Source organism: Lissotriton helveticus, chromosome 5_1, assembly GCF_964261635.1.
Source record: "Lissotriton helveticus chromosome 5_1, aLisHel1.1, whole genome shotgun sequence".
Classification (NCBI taxonomy): Eukaryota; Metazoa; Chordata; class Amphibia; order Caudata; family Salamandridae; genus Lissotriton; species Lissotriton helveticus.
The window spans coordinates 94,468,935-94,496,793 of record NC_136065.1 but is presented as its reverse complement, the minus strand read 5'-3'; the positions used below and the strand labels follow the sequence as shown (position 1 = coordinate 94,496,793).

General features: G+C 44.8%; 1 protein-coding gene across 2 annotated transcripts in view; it reads left to right on the top strand.

The window, feature by feature from the left end:
* Window positions 1-27,859, top strand: part of LOC144754201 (E3 ubiquitin-protein ligase TRIM39-like) — a 90,400-nt gene that overhangs the window by 1,516 nt on the left and 61,025 nt on the right. The window contains exons 1-2 of one of the 2 annotated variants that reach the window (XR_013594680.1): window positions 14,559-14,689; window positions 15,280-15,436. The exons of the other annotated variant lie outside the window; for it this stretch is intronic. The gene's annotated coding sequence lies outside the window, so the exon portion shown is untranslated. Of the gene's footprint in view, window positions 1-14,558; window positions 14,690-15,279; window positions 15,437-27,859 lie in introns of those variants that run through there. 2 annotated transcript variants of the gene reach the window in all.

Below are 27,859 nucleotides of genomic sequence, written 5' to 3'. Positions count from 1 at the left end.
GGAGAAAATATTCAGCATAATGAGATGTATTATTAAAATTACTCAACATGCTGAAAAGTCTCATCATAAATATATAATTTCAATAAAAATGTACTGAAGGTCGAGGAGCTACTCCAGCAACCAAGATGGCCGCATAAGCTCCCGGCTCCGCCGACCTCCGCTAGCGGCTCGTATATCCTGCTGTTAATCCTGAATTTGCACCAGACTCCCGGGTTCATGAAGTATTTCTGCTTCTAAAGGCGTAATCCCGAGGTTTTTCTCTTATCGGACTCCGAAGATACGCCGTGTTCCCATTCTCGGCCTAACATCGTGTTGAAGCCGGGGCCTCGATTTCTAGACTATCCGGGTTGGAGTTGATCAACAACGGCCGCTGGACCTGGACTGAGCCCGGTCCCCCCAAGTGTCTCTTAACCTGTTTGTTTTCAGACGGTGGCATTGTGAACGGTCTACACCGTGAACACAACAGCATATCGCGCCAGCTGCCGTGTCTGGGGGTCCGACGCCCGGAGGCCCTGCTGACCTCCCGGGGTTGACGGGCCGGGGCCCTCGCTATCGGCGTCGGTGTCGATCTTACGAGACGGGGAGCGCCCACTGTGATCACTGGATTTGCGTGACCTGTTGCCCCGGAGAAGCCGGCCTCAAGGGTACAAATCCAGCTCTGCCTCTTCGTGAGAGGAGATGGGGCGGACGGAAGGTACGCCATCGCTGCAGGCCGTCATGGCCGCCATTGAGGCGCTCCATTCACAGTTCACCGTTGTATTCCGGACACTGAGCGTGCAAGTGGACGGTATCATGGGACCGGTCTCTGACTCTCCGTTAAGTTCTCATCCACCTGCGATACCAGTGGTGCAATGTACACCTGAGCCCGAGGTCCCCGTGCATAACCCAGATTTACTGTGCTTTTACGATTCCCAATTCACAGTCAGCGAGCCCGTGTTTGTCGCTAGCGTTCCCTGCTTGCTCCTGCTGCCGCCTCATTTAGCTATGGACAGTTTTCTGTGCTGTTACAAATTCCTCAGTGACTGTTGGAAAGACTTGACATCTCTGGACACTTTCCGTTGCTCGTTTTGTGGAACTCGTAAAATTTTCTCCGTTTGCCGATCCTGCAACACCGAAGTGAACTTTGACGATCGTCTTGCATTTTCGATTGAGATGGTGGTTCGAGTGGACAAGACTTTCATGAAGTACCGTACTGGCCAGGGTTGATCTTGAGGGCTTGGGTTCGATAAAATAGCTTGATTTAACGCCGGGATTGTACCTGTAACGGGACGGGAGTTGGGTGGTGCCTTGCTATACCCCCCCCCGATTGGTTTGTAAATTGCTTATGTCGGTTTGATTGTATCTCGGGGTGATGGCTTCTGGCGGGGGGGTACGGGAGACCGGGGGTGTATTTGCTTTGCTTTCTACGATTCTCCTACTCCATCTTTTCCCTTCCTTGGGGTTAGTTTAGAGGGCGGCAGGCACGCTGCTAGTGGGGTTAGGTCGTAGCCATCCGCAGGGGTGCAGGGTGGGGGGTTGAGTTGTTTTTTTTTTTCCTTTATTTTGTGAAATGACCTGTCTATTTCCCTTTTTCCTTCTTCACAAGAAATGTGGCATGTTCTCCTGATCATTTAATCCTCATATCCGGGTGTCTAGTTTTGGAGTCTCATATTCTGTATTCTGGCTGGGCGGGATCCGATGATGTTTGCTCAAGGCTATCTGTACCGTATTGCTTTATCTCAGTTCCAATTTATATCTATGCCTTTCAGATGCCTATAACTATTGTGTATTCCTAGACTGATCTGCCCATTCACTATTATGATATGTTACATCAAATGATGCCCGATATGTGTATTTCTATTCTTGTGTTATAATTAATAAAAATATATATATAAAAAAAATGTACTGAAATAAAAAAACATAACAAACAATACAATTATAAAATGCAGAATTAAGCGATGGTGCAATACTGTTATGTTTTCTAATGTACTCCAATATAGGCCTGACCAAGACTTTCAGCTACATTTTCCCTGCCATTGAACTACATGATGGTTTTTGGTATTGACCTTTTACCTAGTTAGGTGCTGCATAAATGTTGTGTAGTTTTTGAAAACTAGCCTCATTTATTATGCATGAGGGTTCTCAGAATTACAGCAGGATTTCAATCTTCTGCACAATACCTATGTATAAGGGTCATCCCTTCCTCATCCTCGCCAGACATGACACAGCAAGGTAGAACCCCTGAGGCTACCTTTTTGGGTATAAAAACATCATATCTTTGCTGGGGCAGTCAGAGGAGATAGACTTCCATGCTGACACTCTGACGCAAGACGCTGAGGTTCCTGTACGCACACACTCCAGCTCGCAGTGGTCTGACATCCCTCACGGGGTGTCCATCTCGAGACCAAGACCGGGTCCGACAGTCGCTCACTTCAGGTAACAGGGTTGGCTGTATCCTAGGGGGATGCTTGGCTTACACCTACATACATGCTAGGTACACTTAGGTACATCTAGTTAGGGTTGCATCGTAGGAGTACACATTATTAGTGTCATGTATTTATATACCTGCCCATATTCATTGTTTTAGCACTACGGTAAAATCTCCCATCCATTTACTCTGATAGGTACAATTGCTGGTTTCATAAGAATCTTTCCCAATATGTACCATCACATTTACAAACAGGCAAATAATGGATGAAACCCTTTGATACATCAGCCCTCTTTTCTAGCGAGTCAGTATTGATAGCATGTGAATTGCCAAACACCCCAGACTTTACAAATTCAATGCTAGGTGTTGTGACAGGTATATGTGAAAAGGGTGCTTTCACCAAGCATCTTGAATAGTGGTTAAAACATGGCACCAGACGTTTGGAAAACTTGGAACGCTGTTGGAAAACATTCTTACCAAGTTCAACAAAGATTGGAGTGATATTGTTTGTATTTGAAATGATTCAGCTACATATATGAATTCATTGTGTGTTGACCTGCAAAAAAGTGATACCTGAGCTGAAGTGCTACCCTGTAAAGCAGAGGTCTTCAATCTGTGGGGCGCGACCCCCAGGGGGGTCGTGGAGTCTTTGGAAGGGGGTCGCAGAATCTGTCAGAGCATGCAGTTCCTGGCGTTGGGCTGATAGAGGCTGCTCACGGCGGAGGCCGAGTTCACACCGAGGAGTGAAAAACATCAAAGCCTCATTAACAAGTAAAAGGTCTTTTAAAGACCTGTTAAGTACTCGGGTGTGGCTGTGTGTATGTACAATTCTGTCATCTACCACATACCAGGCTTACATGCCAGGAACTATCACAAGGAATCTGCTGCCCTTCGGGCCTGCAGGGAAGGTAAATTAGGATTTTAAACACAATTGCTTCACAGAAAAGCAGTTCCTTTTCTGCATGATAGTATCGAGAGCATAAAGGGTGTGACTAATGATTGATTATTTTGTGAAACAAAATCACAATTCACATGTGCTACCTACATTAGATATGCAGGTAAAGCACACATTTTACTTTTAGTCCTCATTTTGAAATTATATTAATGAAACAATTCACAATTTAGTCGCATCGGGTTTCGTTTCGTTCCGGAAAGGAAAGGTTGACAAATAAAAGTTTAGATTAATTAAAGATTGTGTCTAAATTTCTGCTGCTCCCAAAATGGAAAACACACTTCTCAGGAAGTTGGAAATCATGGGAACTCATATTAGTTCATCTTTGGTCTATCGTAGCATGCGAACTCCCAGTGTTTAGGGTAGCTAATATTTACAGTTAGTGGTAGTATGTGTTCGTCTATAGCCCCTTCTGGTGTCCTTGTAGGCAGCAAACGTTTGGAAGAAAAATAGGCTGACATATGGCTTATTCGGGACCATTCTGTTTTTCCTGCATTTCTTTTAAATGTATTCACGTCTTGAGGAAGACGATCACTGCTTTCCTTACAATTGCATACTGCTCATATAATAGGAAACTTGTTATATGCTGCTTTTAAGAGCGAGCTTCACAGCGCAGCTGTCGCCAGACAAATGTGAGCATCTCTACAGAGGTTTTGGCTCCGCCCACATTTTGAGAGCCAGTAGTACAGTATGTATTGGAATTCTTACGCTTTTCAAGAGAGGCTCCCTGTAATGAGAATTCCTCGTTTACAGCTTTTCTTGCTTCTTTACTTTCGATTGAAGACTGAATATGTTGTTCTGTAAAGAAATAGACGGGTTTTAGATTTGTGAATCTCCAATTCTTGCTATTTGGATGGATGAAAGGGTGGATGGATGAAGGATAGATGTATGGATGGATGGATGAAAGGGTGGACGGATGAAGGATGGATGGATGGAAGGATGAAAGGGTGGAAGGGATGAAGGATAGATGTATGGAGGGAAGGATGAAAGGGTGGACGGATGAATGATGGGTGTATGGATGGATAAAAGGTTCCATGGATGAATGATGCATGGATGGATGTGTGAAAAGGTGGGGGGATGAATGATGGGTGGATGGATGGATGTATGTATGTATGGATGGATGAAAGGGTGGATGGATGAAGGATAGATGTATGGATGGAAGGATGAAAGGGTGGACGGATGAACGATGGATGGATGGAAGGATGAAAGGGTGGATGGATGTATGGCTGGAAGGATGAAAGGGTGGATGGATGAATGTGTGAAAGCGTGGGTGGATGAATGATGGATGGGTGGATGTGATGAGGTCTAACAGGCGCATTTATGGTTGTCAAAAGTTGAGGAGTACCAGTTTCGAGAATCTTTTGTCGGAAGGGGGTCCTTACGCCTAAACAGGTTTTACAAGGGGGTCTCGGCATCAAAAGGTTTGAAGACCTCTGCTGTAAAGGATCCTTGCTACTTGCTAGATGGTAGGCTGAAAGCATCTTTACAATCTTCAGAGTTAATGAAGAATTCTATTGACTTTGTAGTCCATTCTGATCATCCCAACTGTGTCATTAAGCCAATAGTTCTCAGTCCTAGAAGCTGTGAATGGTATATTATCCATGTGGCAACTGTTTACAGAATTTTTGCTTTGTGATGATGCCAAAGGCAAGAAATGTGAGGAGGATCTTTTGTTGTATATTTATAGTACAGGAAAGCATGACTGATTTAGTGGATATAATAACAAAAACTAGAGTCTGAAAATGCCCTTGTCTACCAAGTATTCAGCGTAATTGGTGTAGATGTGAAACATCTCCTGGAGAGACGTCTGGACAACACTTTTAGTGACTTTGGCACTGCAACACGTTCCATGGTTGAATGCTTGCCAGTTGGTAAGCAAAGAAATGCTGAGGTGCAATTCAGGACATTTTATTTTCACCGGCCATGTCATTTGAAGTCAACGAAGCCTCACTGTGGTACACTATACAATTTCCATAAAATTGAATTTTCTCCGTACTGCTTCATTTTTGACTGCTTCAATAACTCTGAAGGAATATGCGCCCAGTTCAATGCATATGTTGCAGAACCTGTCCCAGAGAATTGCTATCTTTAGGTGCACCAGTATTGGCATGGAAAGCTATGTCAGTGGCTAGAGTTAGCAAATTGAGTACTGGCTGTTTTGGCATTGCCCGTCTCTAGTGCCAACGTTGAGAGGGCCTGATAAAATCTTACGTGGGAAGGAAAGAGCAAGACGCATGACTAAAAACTCACTGAAGAAATATTGTATGGAATACTACAATAGGTTTGATTTGTAAATATGTATTCAGACCTCATATACACTGTACATACACTGTCAATAAACCACGCTCTATCATTGCAGAAGGAAAGCAATGATAAAAGGAAACCGTTCCATAACCACCGGAAAAACACTGATTCTGTTGATTTTAATGGCTCAAAAAAGTGTAACACCTGATAACCAATATTTTTTAAGGTATTGATATCACTGACAAACACCACCAAAATTGACCAGAAATAGACTATGAAAAAAGGGAAGCCTAATTATAGTGGACAAGGCTATATTAGGAGGCTCCCATCACTGCCGATGTCCGAATACCTATATTCTAAACGTGAAATACAGAGGTTTCATGGATAGAACCCAATTTCCATTTGTCACTCTAGCTGTGCTCTCCGTGAGTGTGATGTCATCTGTAGGTCTTTTAAAATGTTTCCTCTATGGATGGAACTCATTCATGAGTTCTAATATTTTGGGAAATCGCCCATGTGCTGAGTCATGTGACACAGATTAGAATATGACAGACAATGCAGGGTCATCAAACCTAAAAATTGAATATTAACCTCTTTTACCATTGCTGTTGAATCTGAATTGTGAGCTGCACTTCTGTACTTTTCACAATCGCTGCGCGGTGGGAGCAGCCAAAAATACGCTTTGCCTAAAAATCTGTCTTTTTTGTATATGTAGACAACTAGAGGCATCATATTAGGGCAGTATGTGCTCTATTTGTTTCTGACCACATGAATAAAACAGGGTGAGATGCAAGCCTGTCTGCACCCATCTGTGCCCACCTGCTGCCGTCAGCATCCTGGAAGCGGCCAGCACCAGCCATGCTGCCCAGTGTCTGTTAGAAGGTAATCCACTGAAAGGTTACAGCAGAGACCTGGTCTGGAGTCTCACCCCTGTGAATAAATGTGATGTTCAATAGTATTTATTCCCAAGCACAGTGATCATGTCTGCCCTGTATGTGGCTTTCAGTTTACTCCCTCATCCTGGGGTAGGGACCTTTCCCCTATGAAGGCACATAAGAAAGGCACGGTACAGTTCTCTGCAGCCCTGATTATTGTCCGTACATTGCAGAAGCATGCAGGTAACATCCATGACCTTTGAGTGAGGATACTGTTGATCCACTATTTCTTATGGGGACTTAGCTCTCTGAAACCTCTAATCCCTCCACTGCTATGGCGACTCCTAATCTCCTAATGGCTTTAAAATATATAAGAAGAAACAGACCGGCAGGGAAGGAGGGCTAGCTTTGATTCTCAAGGATGATTTAGACTGCTTTTGTGTCACTTTGTCACATCAGAAATCTGTGGCAGGTGTGTTAATTTACAGACCTCCATGGGCAAAGGGCCCATTTCTGAAATCTTTATTGAAATGCTGCTGCATACTTAGTGCTGAGTTATTCACACTTTATTCTCTTAAGGGACTTTAATCTCCCCACCGATAAGGTGCACGACAGTGAGGTAAAGGAATTATAAGAATTGATGGCAACCTTGGATCTCATTCAACAAATATTCAATACCACTCAACAAACTGGTCATGTGTTGGACCAGGTGTTATCTAATATTACTTTGCAAGCAGAAGATCTCACACCTCAGGTCTGGTCAGATCACTCCCTAATTAGATTTTGTTGGCACGTCCTTAATAAAACACACCTCCCTTCAACTAGTTCTCCACGCATATTGAAAGCATTTCATAAAAACCTGTTTGCGGAATTCACAGGTACCCTGGAAGGTAGTACCCCCTTTTTGTTAGGCCACATGAAGAAGGATGATATAAGGCTATATCATCGTATTAGAGACTCTGCGGATAAACTGGCACCACCTCTCACTCGTTGATCGAAAAGCATTAAGACATCCAGTCCTTGGTTTTCTAACAGTCTCAAGGTAGAAAATAAAAGGTGTAAAGTCTTAGAAAGGTGTAGTAAAAGAAGATGCACAGACTAACTGTGTAAGTGATTAATCCTTTATTGTAGATTGCTTTTAGGATAGGTAAGTAGGAGAAGATAGGAAGTATAGATAAAACCCTACCATGAGCAAGCTCCAAGCAGCTCAGCCTGAGTTGACCAACTGACACTGTGAGCACAGAGAGACACCCAGGCATTCCATGATGTCATGGTACATTCTATTAAGTGGAGAACAGTAGAGAAGTAATTTACTACACATCCTCCTTCCTTAGGGAATGACAGCAGAAATAGAGAGAAAGATAGGTAAGATACCTCAAATATAACATTTACATGAAAGTACAATATAGAGATACACAAATCTAAAAATGTACTACATGAGTTATCAGAAATACCGCTAGCATGAGCAGAAATATGCTAACATTACTACTACAAGCCCCATCCTCCTCCCTTAGTGAAAACAAAGCATGGATTAGATGAATACAAATAAATGCAACTAAGAAAGGTGGTCACCCCGACAACCTCCCCAAACATGGGTACACCACAGGGTAGACACCCTGGTAAACAAAGGTGGGCGTGGACACAGACCTTTGGGGGAAATACAACATCCCAAATAAAAGGTACAACAGGGGTAAGCTTTATTCTAGATTACCGGAAGAGTGTAACCCCCACAACAGAAATACACCAGAGAAAAACGGTCTGGAAAGTTCCCCTGATCAGGATAGAAGGCATGCTGACACTGAAAACTAGAATAAAGCTTCTCACTCAAAGTCCTACCAACATAAAACACTTGGCTATGAGTTCCAAGCAGGTGGACATCGACCGGAGCATAGTGTCAACAAAATGAAAAGGATATATAGATAGTAACCCTTAGAACTGACAAATCACCTTCCACCAAACAATAGAACAGCACAGGGTATTCACCCTGAAAATTACACCACCTCCCCTAAGTAGGGTACACCACGGCATACTCACCATGAAAAACTACTGAACCTTCCTTTAGTAGAGTACACCACAGGGTACTAACCCTGGGAACAGGTATGGGGCATTGACTGCCCACAAACACCACCACCTCCCCAAAGTAGGGTACACCACAGGATACTCTCCCTGGGAATTGATATGGGGCATTGACTACCCACAAACACCACCACCTCCCCAAAGTAGGGTACACCACAGGATACTCACCCTGGGAACTGATATGGGGCATTGACTAGCCACAAACACAACCTCCGTAAAGTAAGGTACACCACAGGGTACTCACGCTGGAAAACAAAAACTACACATCCCCTACATAGGGTACACCATAAGGTACAACATCGCCCTAGAAAACAGAATTGGGTATTGACTGGCCCCACAACCTCCCCAAAGAAGGGTACACCATAGGGTTAAAAGATGTCACCCTAGGAAATCTAACTCCCCATTATAGGGTACAATCTCCCCAAATAGAGTATAACACAGAGTACTAGTCATCCTAGAGAGAGTTCCATGTAACTCTAGCTGTAGGTCCATCCAGCCACCACAGCTCCCAAGACACTTTCCATAAGAGCATCACAAGTTTCCCAATTGAAAAACAAACAACTTGTTCAAAACAGAATTGAAACTCCCCGCAAAAAACACACAATAAAGCAAACACTCCAGAAACCTCCCCAAAAATAGTGCAACTTGAGACTATGCCCAAACAGGCGTGCACCCAAAACATGCACTGAGATGCTAAGCACCTCAAAAATAAATAAATAAATGACTTGAGCTCCGGTGAGCGGTCTCTCCCCCGGGGTCTCCGTACCCAGCTCCCTGCAGTCGCCACTGAAATTCGCCACAAAAGTGAAATGTCAGGCAGTCTATAAGGAGAGTCAAGAGTTCCGTTGCTCCGCTGCCTCTCCAACCGATATATCTCATGTTAGATCTGTCGCCCAGAGTATCCACAACCGGAAGGAAATGAGGCACCGACCATACATGGCAAACTCGTGCAGGCCGGGACACAGACAGCACCACGTTAGCCAAAACTTTGTTGCCGTGATTGCCAAAATGAAGGAAGCATATCGAACATATCCAGCTATCTGAGGCGTTGTTAAAGAAGTAGCGTGAACCAGGGCCACACACAAAATGGCGGCACGCATCCCTGACGCTGTGCAGGGAGGCTCGCGGCAGAAACGTGCACCAAATCGTCAAGCACAGTAAGGAGCTCACAGAGAAGGCGGACGTCACAGAAGAAAGATTGCAGGCATCATGAAATCGGTAAGGCTGCGCGTGTCGAGTGCATGCACGCGATGTGGTCTCGTGGGCTGTTTGAAAGTTAGCGGTTAAACTGCCATGGAGCCGGGGTAACATGTTGAACACCCAAATTGGCAAAGAAAAGTGTCTCACACCCCGGTTAAACACAACTCTGGTCCCTGCTCTTCCGTACATGCGCATCAGCACACCAAGGATGTCACCCGTAATATAGTAACGACAGATGGCAAAGTACTCCCAGTCACTGAAAATCATTTACCAAAATAAGCGCATGAGCTTACCAACAGTGCCGCTTTTGTGAACACTCTTCTTGCAGACTAATACACAGGCATACTCTGCTGGAAACTGGTTTTAGATCCAGATACATCAGTAGTTCACTGAGGAAGTAGATGAAACCTACTGTTATACCACAACGCTTCCCACTCTGAATGAAGGCCAGATGAAATAGATAACTACCGGAGGCCTCAGGGAAGAGCGTTGCTGGAGAGACTTTTCCTAGACAGCAGCAGGGTGACAGCAGGCTCATCAATAACAAACGCCCAGGTTTCAGGCTGTCCAGATAGTACAGGGCACTGGTGGGGCTAGCTGGGGCGTTAACTTTGGGTTTTAATTGATGTTTTGAAAGTCCTTAATGTCTTTAGTTCCTTTTCCTTTAGTTCCTTAGTTGTCCTTTCTCCTTACTCCACGCGTAGGTTCAACATTGTCGCCAAATTGTAGTAAAGGAAGATGCACAGTCCAACTGTGTAAGTAGATAATCCTTTATTGTAGATTGCTTCTAGGATATGTAAGTAGGAGAAGATATGAAGTATAGATAAACCCCACCAGGACCAAGCTCCAAGCAGCTCAGCCTGAGTTGAACAACTGACACTGTGAGCACAGAGAGACACCCAGGCATTCCATGATGTCATGGTACATTCTATTAAGTGGAGAACAGTAGAGAAGTAATTTACTACAAAAGACAGTGGAGGAAAGCCTATAATATGAATGGAAGGGAAAGCTACACACTAGCACTCAAGAAATATCAGGGTGAAATTAAAACTGCTAAGTGGTACTTGGCGGATATGATTGCAAGAGCAGGGAACAAACCCAGGGACATTTTTACAATTGTTATGGCCCCTGCAGCTTGCTTTCAATTTATCTTCCTATCACTCATAGCACATATTTCCTTTGTCGAGAAACCTTTTCCTCTTCCCACAACATAGCTACCTCAAGCACTCTTCATTTAGCCCCTACTCTAGTTTCTACCGGCCTTTACTTTGGGGCGCCACATCTCCCTATTCTCAGAATAATTATGGACAACTTAAAAACTTTTGGCTTCTCTGATGAAGACTTCCTCACTATGATGGATCAAATTACAGGTGGGAATAAGACCAATACCACTGGGACACCTAGCACTAACACAGATTGGTTAAAACTAGTAAACTTAAAAAAGAAAGCTAAACGAATGGAATCACATGCCTTCTTTATGGGGGAATATTTGAAAGCAGGAGCGATCCCTATAGGGCTCAGAGTCAGAAATATGCCGGCCCTTTTTGTGGAGGTTCGCAGTTTCTTAGAGCGCTGGTCCCTAATTGCAAATCGCTGTTCACGCGACTGGATGCTACTCATTATCAATACAGTAAAAGACATGCTAACGGCATTACAGAAGGAAATCCACGAGCTAGAAGAAAAATTAAAAGCCAACCCATCATTAGAGGACGCGAAGAAAACATTACAAGAAATAAACGAAGAAATAGAAGAATTCGACACATATCTTACCAAAAAGAAAATGGACAAACTAAAAAAAGATGTCCGCTGGTTTGCACAAGAAAAAATCTATCCTTACCTCAGACAGGATTTTTACACCCAGCAGCAAGATGACTTAACTGAGGGAGGCAGGCAATACGATCAGACATATTACAACTCTAGAACCAACAAGAGAGTCAGATTTCAAACCTTTTCGAACACCAATTCCTCAGATTCAGAACAGGAAGGGATGATGACGGAAGAAGATTACGACTACGGTCTACCTAACCTCAATCAAAGAGGGCATTTCTCAGGAAGACCAAAACGGGGCCCACGCCAGCCTTTTTTATCGAGGGGCAGAGGACGAGGAAGATCTCGCTATCCAACAGGGAACCAAAATCATTACCAACAACCGAACCAATACCAACAGCCGAACCCTCCACATCTGCAACCATACGTCCAAACGAGACGACAACAATATTGGAAACAATAAAAAACAGAAATAACACCTCTATACCAATTTTTAATCTCTCTTCTCACAACCTGTCATCAGAAGAAGTGAAAGTATTAAGTAAAGGTCTGTCATATGTTCCTAGCACGGGAGCAAACAGATTTCAAATCCATCAGGACATCTTCTCATTTTTTAGGAAGATCAGACTAAAAAAATACTTTAACAATATGGAAACAAGAGAAGAAGAGGAAAATCTATCAGGCTGCAAACCTTCTTCCACATTCACCCCGACTTTGGACATGCTAGGACCAGAAGTGGCAATTTTCGAAAGAAGCGTTCTTAATGAACTAGAAAGAGTTCTCAAGTACATCCCAATGCCCCATTCAAACTTAAAAAATGAGGAAAAACAAGCACTGGAAACTCTACAAGATAACCAAGACATCATAATAAAACCATGCGACAAAGCAGGAGGAATTGTGATCATGAACACGAACCACTATGCAGACAAAATCAATCAGATGCTAGGAGTGGAGGAACACTATAGAAAAACAAACAAACGATCTCTCACCATTTTGACAGAAGAGATCAAAGAGACAGTATCTAAAGCCTTTGTTGAAGGGCATATTTGCCAAAAAGAAATGGACTACCTAATTAACATCAATCCGGTGGTCCCTGCAATCTATGGTGTTCCAAAAACACACAAGAACACAATGGACCCACCACTGCGACCAATCGTAGCCTCTATAAATTCAAGTACAGAACCTCTTTCAAAATATTTAGACTGCTTTTTGTGTCCTCTCACCACTAAATATGCCTCCTACATCAAAGACACGGGGCACATGATCAAAGTTCTAGAACATTCTCCATTCAACAATGCTACCCAATTGCTTGTCACCTGTGATATAGAATCGCTATACACGAATATTCCTCAAAACAAGGCTATAGAATCTGTTGCAGCACTCCTAGAAAGAACACCTGGATCCAGACCTGACACCTTCATTCTGGAATGTTTAAGGCTGGTCCTACAAAACAACTTTTTTGAATTTAAAGATGACGTATACCACCAAGTCAAAGGAGTCAGCATGGGGGCATCTTGTGCCCCCAGCATAGCCAACATATACATGGGCGAATTTGAGCGCAAGAATATTTTCAATGAAATCGCGCCCTTTTTTGAAAACATCACCAGATGGCACAGATTTATAGACGATATATTTTTTATATGGTCGGGAACAGAAGAACTCTTGAAAGAATTCATTGAATGGCTCAATTTGGCAGATAAAAATCTCAAATTTACTCATAATTTCTCGCCAAATAAAGTGGAATTCCTCGATATATGGATACGACATACTGATGGAGAATTGACAGTCAACCTATATCGAAAACCGACAGCCAAAAATACCATTCTGGAACATGGAAGCTACCATCCCAACTGCCAAAAGGACTCCATCCCCTTTGGAGAATTCCTACGTATAAAAAGAAATTGCACGTCTATGAAAGACTTTATGATACATGCCAACCAACTAATGGAACGCTTGTCAGCAAGAGGATATCCAAAACGTCTCATACGAAACTCAATGAAAAGAGCGAAATACTATGACAGGGATGCGCTATTAAATCCCATTCCAAAATCCCAGGAACAAAAACTCGTATGTGTACTAAACCATTCCACTATGAACAACAAGATTAGGAAGGTGATCCACAGCAATTGGAAAATCCTGAACACCAATGACCAGGAAGGTAAACTAAGCAAACCGATATTAGCTTTCAGGAGAAATCAAAATCTCCGAGACAAGCTGGTACACAGCAGATGGAAAAATAAAGAAAAGAACAAACAGAAAACCATAGATGGAAACCCTCTACCGAAAGGCAACCACAAATGTGGTAACTGCCACGCATGTGACCAAATAATTCCAGGTGAAAAATGGAACTATGGACAAAAACAAGGAAACTTAAAAGAAATGACCAATTGCAGAACTACAAACGTCATATATCTTATCAAATGTCCGTGTGACATAGGATATATAGGCGAGACGTCCAGAGAATTCCGGGTCAGATTCTCGGAACACAAGTCTGCAATAAGAACGAAAAAACCCAATGCCCCCATGGTGCCCCACTGTACTCAATATGGCCATAATGAAAAAGACCTGCGTTGGCAGATTCTGGAACATGTCCACACACCACCAGGAAAGGACCCATCAACTTTCCGCAAAAAACGAGAGACCTTTTGGATCCATTTTCTGGACACAGTCCGTTTTGGACATAATGAAGAGATTTCATGGATAGTTACATTGTAGAGATACCACTGGTCTTCAAGCCCACTATAATGATACTACTACCCCTTTTCAACCCAACTTTACCATAACTATACACACCCTGTATCTCAGGGCACATGTATAAGTTTACCACCTATCAGACCATACTGCAAACTTCCACAAAATCGGCGTCCTCACCAATGCATATCATAATTCTTATAAACGCTCACAAATAACAATGCTTTAGAGTGCATTTTCGACTTAAAACCCACTCCAACATGGCGACCACGCTTCGAGCACGCCACTCTTAGTCTGTCAACTATGTTAAGCCCTCTGCAAGAACGCTTAGCCTCAGTCCTATCTCTGTATTTATGACCCTTCAGCTGTTGACAATCGGAGTTGCATATAAATTGGCCCGCTTTTCCGATATCCCCCCACACTGGAAATAATTTCTACAGAACCCTCGCTCGAAACAATAGCTCCTTGCGAAAGAAGGTAAGAAAATACTGCGACTATACTTCGCTCATGCCCGCTCGCTTTATTGCTGTTAAGCTCGCACCCTACGACTACTAACTTCATGTAGCCTTAACTTAACATAGCACTAAATATAAGCGCGACAACCCAGTTTAGCACCGCAACCGCAAACCCACCCACGTTTTCCGAGGTCCCTGCCGTTTTAAATCGCGTTGCGCGAATGTAAATCCTGTGCAGCCTAAATTTCTAACAGCGCCGAGCGCGACAATCCAATCACCCCACTAAAGTCGCTTAAACCCTCTCATGCTATATTGTTGCCTCTTTAGACCGCCTTACGTGACTGCAAACTCTGTGCAGCCTCAATTCTAAACAGTGCTGTGCGCGTCAGTCCTATTACTCCACAAAAGCCTCTGAACCTCTGTCACGCTATCTCGCACCCCTGCCAGCAAGACCGCACCATACGACTGTAACTTCTATGCAGCCCCTATATAAAACGGCACCGACACAGTGCGTGATCATTTTAACGGCTCATAATAAGCATTGAATGTTATATCTCACGAAATCATGCTTAGCCATTTATCATAGTCTAAATATCACCCTTTTCTTTTAAGGCAAACGTCCGACCTTCTTCAAAATACCCGAATAACCTTTCGCACTGGGCTCACCCCTGAAACCTTGGCCTCAGTGCCATATCTCCCCAGACCAGTAAAAGAGGCTGGCTGCAACGTATCATCTGAGATTTATATCTGTTCCAGCGCACAAGAACAGGTACCATAAATCCTCGTCTATTTTAAGCTTTCTAAGTTTGCTAGCCATCGAGTTATCGAGTTAAACCAATATCTTACAAGTTTTTCCACTTATTTTTGAACAGTAAAACTATAAGATACATCGAGGTCCCTGTGATTTCCCACTATTAAGACCCCAAGCTAAGAAAAATAGAGGGAATTAACTTCAGTATCTGAGGTAACATACGAAAAAAAGATATATATATAAAAAACAACTTATGTGAGTGTCTATGACTTAGCTATCCTTATGTTTTATCTAGCGCATGCCTTAAAAAGAATGACCAGCATCTGCTCTACAAAACAGGATTTATTTTAACCACCGACGCCATAGGTAAAGAAATCTTTTCCGACACACCAAGGTGATAGAATAGCACTTGAGAATACCTCACCAACACCTCATGTACTTTATAATTTATTTGTGAAACACACTGGGTGCACTATGTTGATGGGAACTTTCCTGTTCAGTCTTGTACTTCTCTTACTGCTCCTCTATCTCGACTAGAATCTATATGACCTAACCAGACTACAACCGTTTTAAGGTCTATATGCTGCTATGCTCAATTATAAATAAAATGTTCTAATGAAGACTAGCCATGTACTTACCAGATGCCACTGAGCTAAAATGTAAAAGTTAAGAATAAGAAGTGACAATGAAATTCACAATTGCTTTTTCTATTTTCAGAAAACTGTATTATGCTCTCGACCCTTTAAGTATCACCCATGTCCTTTTATTGTTGTATATTTTGTCTACGGCCCTGAGGAAGGTGACACTCACCGAAACGTACGTCGGCCCTACATCTTCTGTTTCGGATAAGAACTGGTTAATTCCACCCTTACTAGCAGAACTGTACCATCTAGTTTCCCATAACATCCCACGTAGCACACCTTAGAGTTGCCATTCATGTTGGTCTCATGTTATGTATGATTTACATTCTCTGTTTATGTTTGATAGGTAATCCCCTTTTTAAAAAAATAGAAATAGTATGACTGGTATGTGAGTATGTATGTATGAATGTTAAAACCAATTGTTATGGGGGCGTGGCTTAGCGGGCGATCATGGCGGACGTGGCTTCTTAGAGCTCCCGCCGGCCCGATGATTATCCTACCAATTCTCCTGGCCCCCGGACCCGCAAAGCATATCGGAGTTGGGGCACAGGTAGCGGACGACTCAGGGTGCATTCCGGTGCCGGGACTGGCGAGCCGTGACCCTCCCTGGTGGTGCAGTGAGCTGGAGCGGCGGGCGGCCTAGAGCCAGTCGGACGAGCCGGGGCCTCGATTTTGGCGCACCCGGATCAGAGAGCCCGTCCTGAGGTCCGCGGCGCCGCTTCCCTGCCACGATCCGGCGCAGCCTGCGGCGGGCGGACCATCACGGGCCCCCCTGCCCTTCCGCGCGGAGCAGGCCAGGAGAACTAGCGCTGAGGGGCGCCTCGGCGACGCTGTGGCCTACCTGGCCTTGGAGGAGCCGGGGCCTCGAGTTTGGCGACCCCTGCCCGAATTCGCATCCACAGATCCTTGGCCCGGAGGTACAGGCGCCTGGGAGCCCCGGGGACCGAGGGGCCAGGGGCGAGCCCTGTCTGGTCTGCTGTCTCTCCCATTCCGGGGATTGCCGGAGCTGTGGGGCCCGGAGGCCTGGACTGCAGCGGCCCGTGCTGCATTGGGGGTGCCCGGCGTGGACCTGGTGCCGACCCTCAGCGAGACCCGACGGACAGTGAGTGTTGGCCGCCCCCCCCCTGTTGTGACTGCTGAGGGACGCTGTGCCCGGGGGGGTCATTGGGGGCCTGGCCCAGACTGCCGGACCTGGGGGATCCCCTGGCAGCCTCTGGGACACGCGGGGTACACCGAAGCCAGCTGGCATAGAGCGGAGGGTGCCCCGGGAGAGGCTTGCACGCGCTGGGACCTGGCCTGCGGGGGTCAGCGGAGTCGCGTCTGGGGAACACCCCCCCCTTATCACCTGGAGTGTACGACAGTCGGGGGCGTGAGGAGGCCATCGCTGGTGAGGGTGTCCTGCTCTTGATAGCTGTTGGAGTGAAGGTTGCCCCGCCGTCAGCAGCCGCCGGCGCGTTTGGGGACAACTCGGCCGGACTCAGCCTTCGCCATGACCAGGGGGGGAGGAGGGCCCGCTAAGCAGGGGCCCATCGACAAATTCACGGAACCGCATGGCGGGCCCGGAGCGCAGGGCGGCCAGGGACCGGGGCCGGACAACGCGGCGCTGATGGCAGCCATCACCCTGTGGAAAAGTAAATTTTGCCATGTTCTGTGTCCCTACGCCTCATCCATCATATGTTATGTGTGCATGACCAATATGCATATGTTATTCCCCATTTCTGATTGAAGACGCAATTACAGTTGTGTCCACCTCTAATATGTTAGTTTCCAGTCCTCGTGAATACTACGAATATCAGGCCTATGTAAGTAATGTTGCCACGTTTCTCAGTGTGCACGTTATTCAATTATAAAGTCCCCGTTTCCAGGCCTCAAAAGGGCCCGGACCACAGATTCAGCTCCTGTCTCCTGAAAGCCTCGCTGAGGAGCGATACAGCCCCCACCTGTATCCTCGACCCTTCACTTACTTCCTGCCTTGCAGTGCCCGGTGCACCCCGGCTCTGCCTCTGAGTCTGCCAAAAGTATGTTATAGTTCCTGCTATCAGTTCAGTCCTCCTCCTCTGCATTCCTAAGCTACTGAACTGCATCAATAGTTTCCGTCATTGTCTAGCCTTCTCGTCTCCACGTTAGAGAAATACTGTATTTAATGGTCATTTAATATTCTTCACGCACTACATGTAGAATAATGCATGGTCCAGTCTTAGAATCAAGTTAGCTTTTCCCCTCATGACTTCTAGTTTATATCAACATGTTCCCTAAACATTAGATACCAGATAGGGTTTAGGTACATGTCGCTCCGACCCTCCAGACTCTAGTCTCTGCTCCTAGAACAGAGTTCGTAGCCCCCAGTTTCTCCTAGTAACACGTCATTGCTAGTTTTCGCGCACCATTAGGTTAGAGGTCCCGGCTCCTTAGGTAGCCCCCTCCAATGTTTCCGCCCATTCATGACATATTCTGTTACGTTTTGCATCACATGTCTAAGTAAACTCCCAGTTACACCTCTTATTACTGTTATCTCTCGCGACTGCTACGCGTCACGCCTTCTACTCCACCCACTGTTACGCCTATTGCAATGTAATGCTATGTGTTTGCGCTATGTATATAAGTCAATGTTTTGTTATTAAATGTTAGCGCGCTCATCCCAGACCTAGCCCCGGCAGCTGCCGGGCCCTATTGTCCTATTCCCATGCAGGTTGTCCTGATCCTGTCCTTATGCTGTAATAAACCTGCAGAAACTCCTACTACCTCGAATCTTGACTCTTATTTATTGAGCTATCTGTTATGCTATAAGTCTAGTCAAAAATAGGGTATTATTTATTTATTTACCACATAATGGCGCCCGAATAGGGACTTGCCCTTTCCCCACGCGTCGGTGAAGCCACGCCGACCCCCTGACCCTCTGCAGTCGTGACGGAACCATACTGGCCAAGTGCAGATATTTCTGCTTCAAGTATCCCTCAGGCCCACGGAGGAGACGGAGGAGGCGGTCCAGCATCCGAACGAGACGGTGGAGGAACGCGGCGAGTCCCGACCAGAGCCCAAGCCGAGAGTCCAAGGTCCGAGGTATCCGGAGGTCCACCCGTAACTGAAGTCCGAAGTCCGAAGTTCGTCGTCGTAGTCCAGTCCCGTCCGAGGCCTTCCGTTCCGTGCTGCCCGGTGAGTACCATTGCTGGGGTAGTGTCTAGACAGGGTCAGTCTAAATTGACTCCTGGTCCGTGGGTTGGTGGTACCCAAGCCCACAAACGAAGTGTTCACCTAGGTGGATACGGGTCTTGATGCGTTCCTTTATGGGACCGGTATGTTCCGTACTGTTACAGCAGTGCATCCAGTAACTCTAGTCTGTTCCGTTCTCGAGAATTCTGTTCTGTTTTCAGTATTTTCAGGTAGTATTCTGTTCGAACTGTTATTTATAATGTTGTTTAATGTATTTCCAATGTCGTGGTATGCCTGAATTGTTTTCCCAATTGTTATTGTTTTTCGTGTATTGTATTGTGTTCCGATTCAAGTTTAGAATGCCGCTCTTTTCCAAGTTACGTCAGTTAAAAACTAGAAAGGGTCTGCTGGAAGCAGCAGTTCCTGTTCCGCCTAGGGACAGTCCAGGTCACTTTATGTATCAGAAACATGGCATAAGCGCCATATTGTATCTAGATTTATGGGTAGAGTATACCAAACAGTTAGAAGAAAAGTATAGATGGCCCGTATCGGGTACATGGGATGCCGAATGTATCATGCGAGTAGAAGAAGCATTATGGAAAAAGAAAGCCAGACAGTCACAGAAAGATGCCATCGAGTTATGGCGTAAGGAAGCGCATAGAAGAACGGAAAAGGAAGTCAGAAAGTCAGAGTTAAGTAGAGAATCCCAAGAACGAGCCCAAGAAAGAGAATTAATCGAGATAGGTGAACAAGTTAAAGCCGAACAGTCAGACAGACAGAGGCATGCCCTCATTAAGGGTATGTATCCTCTCCTTGCCGAAGGCTTGCCAAAAGCGACCCCAGAGGCACCCAGTAATTTCCCGCCACCATTAGTTCCGACCAAGCTACGTCACAAACCGACCGCAGCTGATATTTTTATTTCGTCCTATTTGGACGACACAGTTCCAGAATATGCAAATCCAGTTCGCGCTCCACCAGTCCCTGTAAATCAGGCACTTCCCGTTCCTCCAGACACCGGAGTACCTGTTACGGTACCCCCGGGTCAGTCTGCCATACAAGTTCAGCCCACGTTACAATTACCGACCCTGCAAGCACGAAGAATGTCAGTCGACGATTCTAGTCTAGGGGCCGCAGGAGGAGGTCCTCCTCAAACCCCGCCGCCTCACAAGCGTTTATCAGCACTCGAATTACATGCTCAAGCATCACAGCGTACTCCTAAAAGTAATAAGTCTGTTACAGAAATCAGACAAGCCCTTGCCGAATGTGTCTATGACACAGTCCCAGGCGAGTATAATATGGTTTTATATTCCGTACGCGTAAGAAGGGTGACCGAGTATCTAGTCACCTTACCAAATATGAAAGAAGATCTAGACAGAATATATCGTTTCATCCGTACAGGGGATGATCCAGAAAGTATAGGCGAGATTATGTCTCAAAGGAAAGCCGAGATTCAGCTCATGATATTAAAGTTCCTGATCAATTGTTTAATAAGAGAACAAGATTACCCGTCTAAAGATCCCGCCGAAATGAGAATCCTGACAAGGTGGAGTGATAATATAGCCGAGGGTAAGCACAAGACCATTAGTGCCATGGAAAGTATGTACAAGAAAATTCGTAAAGAAATAATAAGGTTACACGAACAGCGTAAAACAGCACAAGTAAGCGAGAAAGAAAGTGTCTCTGATCCTGAAGAGGAAGACGAGAATCCCGCCAGAATAGCGTATGTAGGAAAATCCAGATTTCCAGATCGCCATTCACGTCCAGAACCCAAGTCTATTTTTCATCATCCAGCACCAGAACGAGGTTCTCTAGAACAAGTATTTCAAGCTACAGATCACATCCTTAAATCACGAGTCGGTTATAGCGAATTAAGTACCATGCACGAACAAGAACTAGCCCGATCAGCAGTCCGATGGATTACTGATTCTACCACTTTTCCAGACGAAATAGTGGCACAAATGTTTCTGAAACTGCCCCCAGCCGAGCAACGACTGGTGGGTATGTATATGATCCAGCACCTCATTACCCTGTATGAGGGTCAACATTCTGATCCAGGCCCGTTACACGATATCCTGAACGAGTTACTCCAGTATAAATGGAGAGGTCTAGGTACCGATTTAATTAGTGTCATTCTAGAACAGCGCCACAAATATAGAACGTTTTTGAACCCGCATTTTGTTCATGTCTCACCCCCGGAAAGTAAACCATTCTACATAGACAGACAGAATCCGCTACGAGAAGTCCACCCAGTCCAAGGGGCGGGTGGCGTAATGCAACGAGTGTTTGTATACACTCCGATTTCAAAGATGGAACTTCTTGAAATGAAGAAATTAATTCCCTGTCATGACAAAGATCCAGCAGGGTTCCATAGAGAATTAAAAGACATGCTCCGTATGGGAGAATACACGTACCCCGATATCATTAAAATGTTAAAGGTCCTGCTACCCGCAGGGGTGTATGAAAAGTTAAAGGAAAAAGAATGGGAGGTGGGAGAGAAAAAGATCGATTGGGCAGCTCTAGAAGCTGAAGACAAGGCACGAGTACCAGGTACCGGTCTTGGAGATAAATGTAAGGAATTACCAGAATTATTGATTCAAGTTTTACCCAGATTATTGACAACTAGGAAAGAAGACTGGGATGCAATCTCAGCCTGTAAACAGAAACAAGAAGAGGATATTAGTGATTTTTATTCTAGATTCGAAAAATGTTTCAGTATTAACAGTGGTCTCAAGACAAGTAGTGAGTCATACCCTCATCTTTTCGTTACCAAATTAGTCGAGAATTCAAGTCCACAAATTAAAAATCGAGTTTTGAAAGTCGAAAGCACCTGGCAAGCAAATACTCCGTCCCAGATGCTCCAGATGCTCCAGTATCACCAGAATAGAATCAGAGAAGAGCAAGAACACGAAAGAAAACGTATGAAAGACACAAAAATGAAAGTGCTAGTTGCACAATCTATTCCTCACGACAGTCAGAAGAGGGGTCCGAATCAAGCCAGTCATCCTGCGGCTCCCGTTAAAGGGAACTGCAACTATTGTAAACAGCCAGGTCATTTTATAAACGAGTGTGCAGTTCTGAAGCACAACATAGCTACTGGTAAGACTAAAGAAAGACCACGTCCGCCGAGACAAGAACAAGTTTCACAGACTCCTCAGTCACAGAATGCACCACAGACAGTTACAGTACCGCAGCCTATTGCTGCAACACAGCATGTTACGTCGCAGATGTACCAGTATGCACAGTCCGAGTATCCAGAGTACCAGTCATATTCATGAAACAGCCTAGAGAGGGAGGTAGGCTTGCCTCTCATCGAGATACCTGTAGACCAAGAAGGTCCCTATGTTCATAGTCAAGTACTAGGGAAAGACAGAAAGTTTTTGATCGATACAGGGGCAAGTAGGACCACAATTAGTCACGCCGAAGTTCCAGGGGCTCCGCTCTCAGGCTCAAGAAATGTTTCCCTTGGATTTTCAGGAAAACCCATCGTTAATGAAATATCAAAGCCAGTTACTCTAGAAGTAGGTCCATTGTCCCGTACTACTGATCTGTTACTTACTAAGTCATGTCCAGAAAATCTATTAGGTATTAAGACACTGAAAGAATTAGGTGCAGTTATTTGCTGTTCCCCAGAAGGAATACGTCTGTTCCTACGTGACTTTAAGGGTCACTATGTATTACGAGATTTTGATTCAAGATTGTCTAATGTTCCGCAGCATTTATGGGCGCAAGGTCCAACTGATGTAGGTTACATGCAAATCACACCCTATCGTGTGACTCTCAAACCAGGTGTAGTGTTACCACGAATCAGGCAGTACAGATTGCCACCTGAGGCTGTAGCAGCCTTATCCAAAATTATTGACGAGCTCATGGCTCAAGGAGTAGTTGTAGAAACTGACTCCAATGTATGTAATTCTCCGATCATTCCAGTCATGAAACGTACTGATCCGAATGCACCCCCAGTATATCGATTAGTGATTGATTTACGAGAGCTTAATAAATGTATTATTCCTCAGTACCCAGTTGTCCCAGACATTTCTTCCCTGTTAACAGCCATTGATTCCGAAGCCATGTTTTTCACTGTCATTGACCTCAAGAATGCATTTTTTAGTGTTCCAATTCATCCAGACAGCCAGTTTCTTTTCGGATTCTGTTTAAATGGAAGGAGCTATATGTTTACACGCGCTCCTCAAGGTTTCACAGAAAGCCCTAGTATTTACAGTCAAGCACTCAAGAGACAACTAGACAACATTCACATGCCAACTGACACTGCCCTGCTCCAGTATGTCGATGATCTACTGATCACAGCCCGTTCTGAACGTGACTGCGAGCGAGCATCACTTACAGTTTTGTATTTTCTAGCCGAGATGGGGCACAAGGTGTCACCTTCGAAGCTTCAATTCTGTGTCCAGCAAGTGGTATACTTAGGACACTTGCTGTCCAAGAGGGGTAGGCAGTTGACACCCGACCGTATCCAGTTAATAGCGAGTCTTCCCCAGCCCAGAACCCAGAAGGAGGTACGTGCCTTTATCGGCCTTACTTCCTATTGTAGACAATGGATTCCCCAGTATGCATTCCTAGCCAAGCCACTGATACAGTTAACGACACAGGAGGCAGCCGTATCGACTGTCCTCCCTTGGACATCTGACCATACACTTAGTTTCAACGAGTTAAAGAAAGCCCTATGTCAAGCTCCAGTTCTAGCTACACCGAACTACAGTAAGCCTTTTACACTTTTCGTTACAGAACGCAAAGGTACAGCATTATCTGTTCTCACACAAGATCAAGCAGGTCAATACAAGCCCTGTGCTTATTTTTCGAGCACATTAGATCCAGTCGCCCAGGCGTTGCCTGCGTGCCTCAAGTCAGTTGCAGCCACAGCACTAGCCATCAGACAAAGTGATTCCATAGTTTTAGGACATTCCCTGACAGTACAGGTCCCACATTCAGTAGAAGTTCTTTTAAACCGAACACAAACCCAGCACTTGACAATTGCACGTTTAACAGGTTATGAACTGACACTGTTCCAGCCACACATAGAAATTAGACGCTGCAACGTCCTGAATCCTGCTACACTGTTACCATCAGTTAGTTCAAATCCAGACACACATGATTGTGTGGAAGTAGTTAACATTACGACAAAGCCAAGACAAGACCTGACAGATATTCCGTTACCAGATCCTGACCTGACACTTTATGTGGATGGTTCATGTATGAGAACTAGTACAGGAGAACTAGTCGCCGCGTATGCAGTGACTACTGACACTGAAGTTATTGAAACACACCGTATTGATACTCTGTCCGCTCAAGCAGCAGAGCTAGTCGCTCTGACACAAGCCTGTATACATGCCAAAAACCTGAAGGTTAATGTTTACACAGATTCACGTTACGCATTCGGAGTTGTACACGACTTCGGAGTACTCTGGCAGGAGAGAGGTTTTATGACTTCTCATGGAACCAAGATTCAGCATGGTCTCCTTATTCAAGCCCTGTTAGATGCCATACATTTACCGACATCTATTGCTATCATGAAATGTAAAGCACATACGAAAGTCACTGACATTATTTCCCAAGGTAATGATTTAGCAGACCGCACAGCCAAGCTTACAGCACAGACTCCAGACATTCCAGTTAATCAGACACATATTCCAGATCTGACTACATGCATGACAGTTAAGGACCCTACTCAAGACGTCATAGATATCCAGTTACATGCTACTCCCGATGAAATCAAGAAGTGGTCTGTACAAGGAGGGGTCCAGACAGATCAAGGATGGTTAACGAAGGGTAGAGCCACATGGTTTCTCCCCGATTCTATGGTTCAAGTCATTATCAATACCGCACATAGTCCAGCACATTTAGGAGAAAAAGCTATGTTAGACAGTATCCAGAACATTTGGTTCAACAAGCATTTACGAGCTGCAGCCAAGCAGAAAGTCCGTACCTGTATGATATGTTGTCAGTTTAATCCAGGTAAAAGTGTCCCGGTGGAACAAGGTGGTTTCCAGCCCCCTGACCACCCTTTTGAGGTCCTCCAGATGGATTATATTCAGATGGAGCGATGTCGAGGTTTCAAGTATGTCCTTGTAGTTGTATGCGCCTTGTCCAGATGGACAGAAGCATATCCAGTCCCAGATTACACAGCCGCGACCACTGCCAAACAGTTGGTTCGTGAATTCTTCCCTAGATATGGACTCCCCAGAGTCGTATATTCTGATAACGGCCAGCCATTCTCATCCGAACTCATGAAACATGTTTCCCTTTTGTTAGGGTACCAGTGGAAGTTCCATTGTGTACGCCATCCAGAAGCAGCTGGACTAGTCGAAAGACATAATCAGACTCTGAAAATCCGTATAGCAAAAGTTTGCAAAGACAAGGGTGTGGACTGGTTAGTAGCTTTGCCAGTCGCTCTGTTTTACATGCGTATGGTCGCACATTCCAGATCAGGTCTGTCCCCGTATGAGGTCGTTTTCGGCCGCCCCCCTAATATGTGGGGTACTCCTAGACCCCGAAGTATTACCGATGTTTCATGTAATATGCTGACAGATTACCTAGCTTCCTTGATGTCTGCCCTCAACTCATGTCGTTCACAGGTTGCCGCCGCATTTCCAGACAATACCGAGGTGGCACCGCACGAGATCGTTCCAGGGTCCCTTGTGATGATCAGAAATTTTGACAGATCAAGTCCGCTGGAACCACGTTGGAAGGAGCCACGTCAGGTCCTCTTGACCACCCGAACTGCCGTCAAGTTGGAAGGCAGGAAGGGGTGGGTCCACCTTTCTCATGTAAAACTTTTCAAAGGATCGAAACCAGACATTGCCAAGAACATTTCCCAGGATTCGAAGGATTGCCAGAACATTGTTTTGAAGGACTGTCCCGCACCAGACTTTATTACAACCCCTCCCTTGTTAGAGAAAACTCCGCAACAGGAGTATAAGTTAAAGCTCAGGTCTAATAAGTCAGCCAGTTTGATTGTATAAGTCCTCCCCTAGGTGAAACGGTTAGACTGTTTCTGACATGTATAAAATAGACCCCCATAGTGAGAGAGTCAGTCAAAGCTCAATCACATGTATCGTTTTTCTGAGTTTCGTATTATTCATCAGCATAATGATTTCCTGCACCAGCTATGCTTTCTATCTGTGTTTTTCAGTTCCTCATGTAAACATGTCTGCTCATGCTACAGTAGAGCACACGTTTAGTGATCTGCCTCCTCACGAATATTCATACCGCCTCGCCATGCGTAATAACACATTTATCCGTATGTTACATTATTCACACCAGACCAGCAATGCCACTAATTGTTGGGTGTGTGGTCGACTCCCCCCTTTCCAGACACCGAAGGGAGTTCTGCCACTTTTTCCTTATCCATTCTCACACAATGGTTCGTGTGGAGCATGGTCCACGTTAACGTCATCCTCAACAGATATGTCTTTTCTTAACAGTACATGTTTCCCAGACAAGCAAGGTTTCCCCCACAGAACAGGTTTAGATTTAGAAAATGAAGTATATAATTTAGGAAATTATTCGTCGAATTTTATGGTTCTGAATGTTCAGTCTGATACTACTCCAGACTCACCCGCTATGTCAGTACTACCAGTCAAAGGCAAATTATGTGTCCGAAGTTATGGTTCTGTACATATAGGTCATAGTGAATGTACTACTGTTATCAAGTATAGTGACAGTGGGAAATCTATTTTCAAAGCTTCACGTCATTCTTATTTTATTTGTGGTCAAACTGCATATGTCCGTCTGCCCCTCGATTGGGAGGGAACCTGTTACATTGCTTTCCTACTGCCACCTGTTTTTCTAGCCCCACCTGACTATCATAGGAATTCTTTCTTAGTACACACTAGACACAAGAGAAATCTCCCGATTGTCGATTATACTGAAACCGCCGCAGAGCAATTCATTGATATAGATAAAGGTGTTTTTCCTTATTTAGGTACAGTTGTAAATAGTAAGCTCATTCGTAGGTTAACAAGAACTCTTGAAGCAGTAGTAGATGGGACTGCCTCCGCTCTAGGTAACTTAACTGAAGAGCAATCCTTTATGAGAATTGTCGTTTTACAGAATCGTCTCGTCCTTGACGTCATACTGGCCGATAGGGGCGGGGCCTGTAGAATTCTCGGATCCAGTTGTTGTATTTTCATTCCAAATAACGCGCCGTCTGTTTATTCAGCTATAACCAGACTCCATAAAATTGCCCATCTGTTACACCAAGATCCAGGCACCTGGACATGGTCCGGTTGGTTCTGGAATATAATTTCCGCCTGGGGTTGGAAAGTCCTGTCCTTTTTAGGTATTGCAGTAGCGATCATATTTAGCTGCTGCCTCTGTATACAATGTGGCCCTGCGATTTGCAGCATGTGTGCTACCTCTTGTATTCCCAGTCCCAAGCCCTGTTCTAAATCTCGTTCCAAGACAATTCGAGACGAGCAAATGGTACTGTATGAAATGATAGACGGTATCATGAATATTGATGTTTCCTGATGGAAACGTAGTGACAAGGAGGGAATGTGGAAAAGTAAATTTTGCCATGTTCTGTGTCCCTACGCCTCATCCATCATATGTTATGTGTGCATGACCAATATGCATATGTTATTCCCCATTTCTGATTGAAGACGCAATTACAGTTGTGTCCACCTCTAATATG